This window comes from Lates calcarifer, unplaced genomic scaffold (genome assembly GCF_001640805.2).
Source record: "Lates calcarifer isolate ASB-BC8 unplaced genomic scaffold, TLL_Latcal_v3 _unitig_5656_quiver_2917, whole genome shotgun sequence".
NCBI classification, from domain to species: Eukaryota; Metazoa; Chordata; class Actinopteri; family Centropomidae; genus Lates; species Lates calcarifer.
This window is the reverse complement of record NW_026117646.1, coordinates 2,300-12,500: the sequence shown is the minus strand read 5'-3', so window position 1 is coordinate 12,500 and position 10,201 is coordinate 2,300. Positions and strand designations below refer to the sequence as shown.

Genomic DNA, 10,201 nt, shown 5'->3' with positions numbered 1-10,201 from the left:
TACGGCCACACCACCCTGAGCGCGCCCGATCTCGTCTGATCTCGGAAGCTAGCAGGGTCGGGCCTGGTTAGTACTTGGATGGGAGACCGCCTGGGAATACCAGGTGCCGTAAGCTTTTTGTCCCCATCTTTTCCTGCCTATCTTACAGCAGCAGAATGCCGCTTCCTCTGTAGTTGAGACAGGGCACGCCCAAACTACTTTTATTTTGCAGCCTGTATTTCACGCTCTGTTTTGCACTTCTGTTTATGTCACGTCGCTTTCGGCAATCGGGTATTAGGCCGCTGGAAAGTCACCTCTGTAAAGTCTGCACTGCTGCCGAATGAATGAGCGCAGTCTGGGTTTTGGGCACAATGACCCAATACGTCGTCCACAAGGACGTGTGGCTCACCGATGTACGTTTTGAGCAATTTCGGACGAAATGGACTTGGAACAGAGCCAAATGTTTGATCAGGCCATACGGAAAATTCTTGTTGGGTGGAGTAGTTATTTCTTAGTTTTGCTGTTGACTGTTAGAGAAAATCCCCATTATTGTTGATTGCTATGTGAAATAACAGATCTGCCAGTGTTATTTTGGCACGTATAAAGGGTCTGTCTTCAGCAGCCGCTAGTGGCTTACGGCCACACCACCCTGAGCGCGCCCGATCTCGTCTGATCTCGGAAGCTAAGCAGGGTCGGGCCTGGTTAGTACTTGGATGGGAGACCGCCTGGGAATACCAGGTGCCGTAAGCTTTTTGTCCCCATCTTTTCCTGCCTATCTTACAGCAGCAGAATGCCGCTTCCTCTGTAGTTGAGACAGGGCACGCCCAAACTACTTTTATTTTGCAGCCTGTATTTCACGCTCTGTTTTGCACTCTGTTTTATGTCACGTCGCTTTCGGCAATCGGGTATTAGGCGCTGGAAAGTCACCTCTGTAAAGTCTGCACTGCTGCCGAATGAATGAGCGCAGTCTGGGTTTTGGGCACAATGACCCAATACGTCGTCCACAAGGACGTGTGGCTCACCGATGTACGTTTTGAGCAATTTCGGACGAAAATGGACTTGGAACAGAGCCAAATGTTTGATCAGGCCATACGGAAAATTCTTGTTGGGTGGAGTAGTTATTCTTAGTTTTGCTGTTGACTGTTAGAGAAAATCCCCATTATTGTTGATTGCTATGTGAAATAACAGATCTGCAGTGTTATTTTGGCACGTATAAAGGGTCTGTCTTCAGCAGCCGCAGTGGCTTACGGCCACACCACCCTGAGCGCGCCCGATCTCGTCTGATCTCGAAGCTAAGCAGGGTCGGGCCTGGTTAGTACTTGGATGGGAGACCGCCTGGGAATACCAGGTGCCGTAAGCTTTTTGTCCCCATCTTTCCTGCCTATCTTACAGCAGCAGAATGCCGCTTCCTCTGTAGTTGAGACAGGGCACGCCCAAACTACTTTTATTTTGCAGCCTGTATTTCACGCTCTGTTTTGCACTTCTGTTTTATGTCACGTCGCTTTCGGCAATCGGGTATTAGGCGCTGGAAAGTCACCTCTGTAAAGTCTGCACTGCTGCCGAATGAATGAGCGCAGTCTGGGTTTTGGGCACAATGACCCAATACGTCGTCCACAAGGACGTGTGGGCTCACCGATGTACGTTTTGAGCAATTTCGGACGAAAATGGACTTGGAACAGAGCCAAATGTTTGATCAGGCCATACGGAAAATTCTTGTTGGGTGGAGTAGTTTATTCTTAGTTTTGCTGTTGACTGTTAGAGAAAATCCCCATTATTGTTGATTGCTATGTGAAATAACAGATCTGCAGTGTTATTTTGGCACGTATAAAGGGTCTGTCTTCAGCAGCCGCTGTGGCTTACGGCCACACCACCCTGAGCGCGCCCGATCTCGTCTGATCTCGGAAGCTAAGCAGGGTCGGGCCTGGTTAGTACTTGGATGGGAGACCGCCTGGGAATACCAGGTGCCGTAAGCTTTTTGTCCCCATTCTTTCCTGCCTATTCTTACAGCAGCAGAATGCCGCTTCCTCTGTAGTTGAGACAGGGCACGCCCAAACTACTTTTATTTTGCAGCCTGTATTTCACGCTCTGTTTTGCACTTCTGTTTTATGTCACGTCGCTTTCGGCAATCGGGGTATTAGGCGCTGGAAAGTCACCTCTGTAAAGTCTGCACTGCTGCCGAATGAATGAGCGCAGTCTGGGTTTTGGGCACAATGACCCAATACGTCGTCCACAAGGACGTGTGGCTCACCGATGTACGTTTTGAGCAATTTCGGACGAAAATGGACTTGGAACAGAGCCAAATGTTTGATCAGGCCATACGGAAATTCTTGTTGGGTGGAGTAGTTATTTCTTAGTTTTGCTGTTGACTGTTAGAGAAAATCCCATTATTGTTGATTGCTATGTGAAATAACAGATCTGCCAGTGTTATTTTGGCACGTATAAAGGGTCTGTCTTCAGCAGCCGCTGTGGCTTACGGCCACACCACCCTGAGCGCGCCCGATCTCGTCTGATCTCGGAAGCTAAGCAGGGTCGGGCCTGTTAGTACTTGGATGGGAGACCGCCTGGGAATACCAGGTGCCGTAAGCTTTTTGTCCCCATCTTTCCTGCCTATCTTACAGCAGCAGAATGCCGCTTCCTCTGTAGTTGAGACAGGGCACGCCCAAACTACTTTTATTTTGCAGCCTGTATTTCACGCTCTGTTTTGCACTTCTGTTTTATGTCACGTCGCTTTCGGCAATCGGGTATTAGGCGCTGGAAAGTCACCTCTGTAAAGTCTGCACTGCTGCGAATGAATGGAGCGCAGTCTGGGTTTTGGGCACAATGACCCAATACGTCGTCCACAAGGACGTGTGGCTCACCGATGTACGTTTTGAGCAATTTCGGACGAAAATGGACTTGGAACAGAGCCAAATGTTTGATCAGGCCATACGGAAAATTCTTGTTGGGTGGAGTAGTTATTTCTTAGTTTTGCTGTTGACTGTTAGAGAAATCCCCATTATTGTTGATTGCTATGTGAAATAACAGATCTGCCAGTGTTATTTTGGCACGTATAAAGGGTCTGTCTTCAGCAGCCGCTGTGGCTTACGGCCACACCACCCTGAGCGCGCCCGATCTCGTCTGATCTCGGAAGCTAAGCAGGGTCGGGCCCTGGTTAGTACTTGGATGGGAGACCGCCTGGGAATACCAGGTGCCGTAAGCTTTTTGTCCCCATCTTTTCCTGCCTATCTTACAGCAGCAGAATGCCGCTTCCTCTGTAGTTGAGACAGGGCACGCCCAAAACTACTTTTATTTTGCAGCCTGTATTTCACGCTCTGTTTTGCACTTCTGTTTTATGTCACGTCGCTTTCGGCAGTCGGGTATTAGGCGCTGGAAAGTCACCTCTGTAAAGTCTGCACTGCTGCCGAATGAATGAGCGCAGTCTGGGTTTTGGGCACAATGACCCAATACGTCGTCCACAAGGACGTGTGGCTCACCGATGTACGTTTTGAGCAATTTCGGACGAAAATGGACTTGGAACAGAGCCAAATGTTTGATCAGGCCATACGGAAAATTCTTGTTGGGTGGAGTAGTTATTTCTTAGTTTTGCTGTTGACTGTTAGAGAAAATCCCATTATTGTTGATTGCTATGTGAAATAACAGATCTGCCAGTGTTATTTTGGCACAGTATAAAGGGTCTGTCTTCAGCAGCCGCTGTGGCTTACGGCCACACCACCCTGAGCGCGCCCGATCTCGTCTGATCGTCGGAAGCTAAGCAGGGTCGGGGCCTGGTTAGTACTTGGATGGGAGACCGCCTGGGAATACCAGGTGCCGTAAGCTTTTGTCCCCATCTTTTCCTGCCTATCTTACAGCAGCAGAATGCCGCTTCCTCTGTAGTTGAGACAGGGCACGCCCAAACTACTTTTATTTTGCAGCCTGTATTTCACGCTCTGTTTTGCACTTCTGTTTTATGTCACGTCGGCTTTCGGCAATCGGGTATTAGGCGCTGGAAAGTCACCTCTGTAAAGTCTGCACTGCTGCCGAATGAATGAGCGCAGTCTGGGTTTTGGGCACAATGACCCAATACGTCGTCCACAAGGACGTGTGGCTCACCGATGTACGTTTTGAGCAATTTCGGACGAAAATGGACTTGGAACAGAGCCAAATGTTTGATCAGGCCATACGGAAAATTCTTGTTGGGTGGAGTAGTTATTTCTTAGTTTTGCTGTTGACTGTTAGAGAAAATCCCCATTATTGTTGATTGCTATGTGAAATAACAGATCTGCCAGTGTTATTTTGGCACGTATAAAGGGTCTGTCTTCAGCAGCCGCTGTGGCTTACGGCCACACCACCCTGAGCGCGCCGATCTCGTCTGATCTCGGAAGCTAAGCAGGGTCGGGCCTGGTTAGTACTTGGATGGGAGACCGCCTGGGAATACCAGGTGCCGTAAGCTTTTTGTCCCCATCTTTTCCTGCCTATCTTACAGCAGCAGAATGCCGCTTCCTCTGTAGTTGAGACAGGGCACGCCCAAACTACTTTTATTTTGCAGCCTGTATTTCACGCTCTGTTTTGCACTTCTGTTTTATGTCACGTCGCTTTCGGCAATCGGGTATTAGGCGCTGGAAAGTCACCTCTGTAAAGTCTGCACTGCTGCCGAATGAATGAGCGCAGTCTGGGTTTTGGGCACAATGACCCAATACGTCGTCCACAAGGACGTGTGGCTCACCGATGTACGTTTTGAGCAATTTCGGACGAAAATGGACTTGGAACAGAGCCAAATGTTTGATCAGGCCATACGGAAAATTCTTGTTGGGTGGAGTAGTTATTTCTTAGTTTTGCTGTTGACTGTTAGAGAAAATCCCCATTATTGTTGATTGCTATGTGAAATAACAGATCTGCCAGTGTTATTTTGGCACGTATAAAGGGTCTGTCTTCAGCAGCCGCTGTGGCTTACGGCCACACCACCCTGAGCGCGCCCGATCTCGTCTGATCTCGGAAGCTAAGCAGGGTCGGGCCTGGTTAGTACTTGGATGGGAGACCGCCTGGGAATACCAGGTGCCGTAAGCTTTTTGTCCCCATCTTTTCCTGCCTATCTTACAGCAGCAGAATGCCGCTTCCTCTGTAGTTGAGACAGGGCACGCCCAAACTACTTTTATTTTGCAGCCTGTATTTCACGCTCTGTTTTGCACTTCTGTTTTATGTCACGTCGCTTTCGGCAATCGGGTATTAGGCGCTGGAAAGTCACCTCTGTAAAGTCTGCACTGCTGCCGAATGAATGAGCGCAGTCTGGGTTTTGGGCACAATGACCCAATACGTCGTCCACAAGGACGTGTGGCTCACCGATGTACGTTTTGAGCAATTTCGGACGAAAATGGACTTGGAACAGAGCCAAATGTTTGATCAGGCCATACGGAAAATTCTTGTTGGGTGGAGTAGTTATTTCTTAGTTTTGCTGTTGACTGTTAGAGAAAATCCCCATTATTGTTGATTGCTATGTGAAATAACAGATCTGCCAGTGTTATTTTGGCACGTATAAAGGGTCTGTCTTCAGCAGCCGCTGTGGCTTACGGCCACACCACCCTGAGCGCGCCCGATCTCGTCTGATCTCGGAAGCTAAGCAGGGTCGGGCCTGGTTAGTACTTGGATGGGAGACCGCCTGGGAATACCAGGTGCCGTAAGCTTTTTGTCCCCATCTTTTCCTGCCTATCTTACAGCAGCAGAATGCCGCTTCCTCTGTAGTTGAGACAGGGCACGCCCAAACTACTTTTATTTTGCAGCCTGTATTTCACGCTCTGTTTTGCACTTCTGTTTTATGTCACGTCGCTTTCGGCAATCGGGTATTAGGCGCTGGAAAGTCACCTCTGTAAAGTCTGCACTGCTGCCGAATGAATGAGCGCAGTCTGGGTTTTGGGCACAATGACCCAATACGTCGTCCACAAGGACGTGTGGCTCACCGATGTACGTTTTGAGCAATTTCGGACGAAAATGGACTTGGAACAGAGCCAAATGTTTGATCAGGCCATACGGAAAATTCTTGTTGGGTGGAGTAGTTATTTCTTAGTTTTGCTGTTGACTGTTAGAGAAAATCCCCATTATTGTTGATTGCTATGTGAAATAACAGATCTGCCAGTGTTATTTTGGCACGTATAAAGGGTCTGTCTTCAGCAGCCGCTGTGGCTTACGGCCACACCACCCTGAGCGCGCCCGATCTCGTCTGATCTCGGAAGCTACGCAGGGTCGGGCCTGGTTAGTACTTGGATGGGAGACCGCCTGGGAATACCAGGTGCCGTAAGCTTTTTGTCCCCATCTTTTCCTGCCTATCTTACAGCAGCAGAATGCCGCTTCCTCTGTAGTTGAGACAGGGCACGCCCAAACTACTTTTATTTTGCAGCCTGTATTTCACGCTCTGTTTTGCACTTCTGTTTTATGTCACGTCGCTTTCGGCAATCGGGTATTAGGCGCTGGAAAGTCACCTCTGTAAAGTCTGCACTGCTGCCGAATGAATGAGCGCAGTCTGGGTTTTGGGCACAATGACCCAATACGTCGTCCACAAGGACGTGTGGCTCACCGATGTACGTTTTGAGCAATTTCGGACGAAAATGGACTTGGAACAGAGCCAAATGTTTGATCAGGCCATACGGAAAATTCTTGTTGGGTGGAGTAGTTATTTCTTAGTTTTGCTGTTGACTGTTAGAGAAAATCCCCATTATTGTTGATTGCTATGTGAAATAACAGATCTGCCAGTGTTATTTTGGCACGTATAAAGGGTCTGTCTTCAGCAGCCGCTGTGGCTTACGGCCACACCACCCTGAGCGCGCCTGATCTCGTCTGATCTCGGAAGCTAAGCAGGGTCGGGCCTGGTTAGTACTTGGATGGGAGACCGCCTGGGAATACCAGGTGCCGTAAGCTTTTTGTCCCCATCTTTTCCTGCCTATCTTACAGCAGCAGAATGCCGCTTCCTCTGTAGTTGAGACAGGGCACGCCCAAACTACTTTTATTTTGCAGCCTGTATTTCACGCTCTGTTTTGCACTTCTGTTTTATGTCACGTCGCTTTCGGCAATCGGGTATTAGGCGCTGGAAAGTCACCTCTGTAAAGTCTGCACTGCTGCCGAATGAATGAGCGCAGTCTGGGTTTTGGGCACAATGACCCAATACGTCGTCCACAAGGACGTGTGGCTCACCGATGTACGTTTTGAGCAATTTCGGACGAAAATGGACTTGGAACAGAGCCAAATGTTTGATCAGGCCATACGGAAAATTCTTGTTGGGTGGAGTAGTTATTTCTTAGTTTTGCTGTTGACTGTTAGAGAAAATCCCCATTATTGTTGATTGCTATGTGAAATAACAGATCTGCCAGTGTTATTTTGGCACGTATAAAGGGTCTGTCTTCAGCAGCCGCTGTGGCTTACGGCCACACCACCCTGAGCGCGCCCGATCTCGTCTGATCTCGGAAGCTACGCAGGGTCGGGCCTGGTTAGTACTTGGATGGGAGACCGGCCTGGGAATACCAGGTGCCGTAAGCTTTTTGTCCCCATCTTTTCCTGCCTATCTTACAGCAGCAGAATGCCGCTTCCTCTGTAGTTGAGACAGGGCACGCCCAAACTACTTTTATTTTGCAGCCTGTATTTCACGCTCTGTTTTGCACTTCTGTTTTATGTCACGTCGCTTTCGGCAATCGGGTATTAGGCGCTGGAAAGTCACCTCTGTAAAGTCTGCACTGCTGCCGAATGAATGAGCGCAGTCTGGGTTTTGGGCACAATGACCCAATACGTCGTCCACAAGGACGTGTGGCTCACCGATGTACGTTTTGAGCAATTTCGGACGAAAATGGACTTGGAACAGAGCCAAATGTTTGATCAGGCCATACGGAAAATTCTTGTTGGGTGGAGTAGTTATTTCTTAGTTTTGCTGTTGACTGTTAGAGAAAATCCCCATTATTGTTGATTGCTATGTGAAATAACAGATCTGCCAGTGTTATTTTGGCACGTATAAAGGGTCTGTCTTCAGCAGCCGCTGTGGCTTACGGCCACACCACCCTGAGCAGCAGAAGGAGCAGGTTGTGTGTGAGACAAGCTGAGAGAAGTGTAAACTTTGACTTTCCTTTTTGCTTTCAAATTTCCCGAGAGAGATAGGTGGAGAAAGTATTTTGTTTTTTTTTTTTTTTCTAAGAGGTGAGCATATTCCCCAGACAGCGGCCGCTGTTTGGGGAAAGATCAAAGAAAAATATACGGACGGAAATCATGGCTAAGGAAAACGGAACGGCAAATGGAGGACGGCATGCGGTTGAAGGAGACAAAGAAAAAATAACTTATGAGAGGAGATTGACGGTGACGGCGGAGATAGACGGAGAAGATGAGGTGACGATGATGGAGCTGTTAAAGGCGGGTGAAAGAGCAGTGCGGTGATGTGATCGGCTGCAGATTTAAGACAATGAAACTTTATGAACTAACAATGAGAAATGAAAGTGGAAAAAACAAATTGATGGACGGCTTCAAAATCAAGAACAGTCTGGTAATTGGGAAGGAAATAGAAAATGATGTGATGGTGGTTTCATTCATCAATCTACCTACATATGTGGAGGATGAAGCCATATTGGGAAAATTAAATGACTGGGGGGTGAGAGCAATCTCGCCAATTAAAAGAAGGATGTGGCCGGGGACGTCAATAGCTGATGGCACGAGATTCATGAAGGTGAAATTCACCGAAGATGTTAAGTCCCTGCCTTATTCAGCCAAATTCGAGACAGCGGGAGGAATAGAACACTTCCGTGTTATTCACGACAGGCAAGTAAAGTTTGCCGGTTGTGTATACAGCCCGGACACGTGGGTGCGAGATTGTCCGACATTTAAATGTTTTAAATGTGGAAATCAGGGGCATTATGCTCGCGAATGTGCGGGGACGGAGAGATGCAGTGACTGTGGGGAGAAGAGGGCTTTGTGTGTGTGTGGAGCATCGGCGGCGTTCAGGGGAGAGGCGCCGTATTCGGATATTTCATCCAGTCGAGAGGAGATGGCGGAGGTGGAGGGAGAACTGATGGTGGAGGGGGAGGAGGAGGAGGAGGAGGAGTCGGTGGAGGTGGAGGAGGACCAGAGGACGGAGGAGGCGGGGGTCGGCGGAGGGCGGATCTGGTCGCTGGAAACGGAGGAGCTGGACAACAGTCGGGAGGATGCCGGCACAGAGATCGTCGCGGTCAGCGCGGCTGCTGAGAGTGAGAGAGGTCAAGGAGGAGAGGTGACTGGAGAAGGAGGGGGGAGCGCGGGAGATGAGAGGACAGGAGGAGTGCGTTCCGCTGTGTTGGCTGAGGGCGGAGCGGAGACGGAGGTGGGCTGGGGAAGCAGCGGAGAGGAGATGGACATAAGTGAAGAAATAATAAAACAGTTGAAGAGGAAGAAGAAAGGAACAGAAAGGATGAATGTGAAGAAATGAGAGGTATGAGGAAAGCTCTGCTGTTTTTTTTTCTTTTAGTTTTTCAAGGTATTATGAGTGCACAAATTAAAATTTCCTCGTTAAACTGTAATGGCCTCAGAGACAAAAGGAAAGCAGAGCAGGTTTTCGTTGCACTCAATACAGACATTATTTGTCTACAAGAAACTCATTGGACTGAGGAAATTATGGATAGTATAAAGAGACTTTGGAAGGGAGTTTTTTTTGTAAATCATGGGGGACAGAGGGAATGTGGGGTGGCTATCTTGGTTAAAGAAGGGTGTATAGAAAATGTGAAGGAAATTTATAAGGATAACAAAGGGAGAATTTTGGTTATTGATTTTGAATTACAAAATGTTTTATTTCGTTTAGTAAATATCTATGCACCAAATGTGGAAACACAAAGGAAAGGTTTTTTTGCAAGGATGTCGGGTTTTGTTAAGGGGAACTGTATGATAGTCGGGGATTTCAATGTATGGTGCACGAGATTAGACGCGTGCAGTGTTGGGTCTTTTAAAAATGACACATCGAGAATAGCGCTACATAATATTATGTTTAAGGAGGATTTAATTGATGTATGGAGGGAGGAGAATCCCTATAAAAGGAGTTTCTCTAGAAGACAAATGGTCTTAGGAAAATTAAAGCAAAGCAGAATTGATTTATGTTTGGTTAGAAGATGTGTGGGGATTTATGTGACGAATTTAAAATATAATTTTCTGGGGTTGAGTGATCATGCAGCGCTAATTTTTCAGTTAGGGGAAAGGGGAGGGAGGGGGGGAGGGGTATGGTGTTTGAATGCGTGTTTGTTAGAGGAAGTAGAAT

At 48.0% G+C, this 10,201-nt stretch overlaps 13 non-coding genes across 13 annotated transcripts in view; all 13 read left to right on the top strand.

Annotated features, from left to right (window-relative positions):
• LOC127141343 (5S ribosomal RNA) overlaps positions 1 to 115 on the top strand; it is a 118-nt gene extending 3 nt beyond the window's left edge. Inside the window, exon 1 of the ribosomal RNA XR_007811868.1 lies at positions 1 to 115. This exon is cut by the window's left edge and continues 3 nt beyond it. This is a non-coding gene — a ribosomal RNA (5S ribosomal RNA).
• A 495-nt stretch (positions 116 to 610) lies between these two features.
• Positions 611 to 729, top strand: LOC127141350 (5S ribosomal RNA). Its single transcript, XR_007811874.1, has one exon. It is a non-coding gene; the product is annotated as a 5S ribosomal RNA (ribosomal RNA).
• Positions 730 to 1,221: 492 nt separating this feature from the next.
• Positions 1,222 to 1,339, top strand: LOC127141345 (5S ribosomal RNA). The gene has a single exon (XR_007811870.1). It is a non-coding gene; the product is annotated as a 5S ribosomal RNA (ribosomal RNA).
• Positions 1,340 to 1,833: 494 nt separating this feature from the next.
• Positions 1,834 to 1,952, top strand: LOC127141349 (5S ribosomal RNA). The gene has a single exon (XR_007811873.1). It is a non-coding gene; the product is annotated as a 5S ribosomal RNA (ribosomal RNA).
• A 495-nt stretch (positions 1,953 to 2,447) lies between these two features.
• Positions 2,448 to 2,565, top strand: LOC127141341 (5S ribosomal RNA). Its single transcript, XR_007811866.1, has one exon. It is a non-coding gene; the product is annotated as a 5S ribosomal RNA (ribosomal RNA).
• A 493-nt stretch (positions 2,566 to 3,058) lies between these two features.
• LOC127141339 (5S ribosomal RNA) lies at positions 3,059 to 3,178 on the top strand. Its single transcript, XR_007811864.1, has one exon. It is a non-coding gene; the product is annotated as a 5S ribosomal RNA (ribosomal RNA).
• Positions 3,179 to 3,674: 496 nt separating this feature from the next.
• Positions 3,675 to 3,795, top strand: LOC127141347 (5S ribosomal RNA). The gene has a single exon (XR_007811872.1). It is a non-coding gene; the product is annotated as a 5S ribosomal RNA (ribosomal RNA).
• A 495-nt stretch (positions 3,796 to 4,290) lies between these two features.
• On the top strand, positions 4,291 to 4,408 carry LOC127141342 (5S ribosomal RNA). The gene has a single exon (XR_007811867.1). It is a non-coding gene; the product is annotated as a 5S ribosomal RNA (ribosomal RNA).
• A 495-nt stretch (positions 4,409 to 4,903) lies between these two features.
• On the top strand, positions 4,904 to 5,022 carry LOC127141344 (5S ribosomal RNA). The gene has a single exon (XR_007811869.1). It is a non-coding gene; the product is annotated as a 5S ribosomal RNA (ribosomal RNA).
• A 495-nt stretch (positions 5,023 to 5,517) lies between these two features.
• Positions 5,518 to 5,636, top strand: LOC127141333 (5S ribosomal RNA). The gene has a single exon (XR_007811858.1). It is a non-coding gene; the product is annotated as a 5S ribosomal RNA (ribosomal RNA).
• A 495-nt stretch (positions 5,637 to 6,131) lies between these two features.
• On the top strand, positions 6,132 to 6,250 carry LOC127141338 (5S ribosomal RNA). The gene has a single exon (XR_007811863.1). It is a non-coding gene; the product is annotated as a 5S ribosomal RNA (ribosomal RNA).
• A 495-nt stretch (positions 6,251 to 6,745) lies between these two features.
• On the top strand, positions 6,746 to 6,864 carry LOC127141337 (5S ribosomal RNA). The gene has a single exon (XR_007811862.1). It is a non-coding gene; the product is annotated as a 5S ribosomal RNA (ribosomal RNA).
• Positions 6,865 to 7,359: 495 nt separating this feature from the next.
• LOC127141346 (5S ribosomal RNA) lies at positions 7,360 to 7,479 on the top strand. The gene has a single exon (XR_007811871.1). It is a non-coding gene; the product is annotated as a 5S ribosomal RNA (ribosomal RNA).
• The last annotated feature ends 2,722 nt before the right edge of the window (positions 7,480 to 10,201 follow it).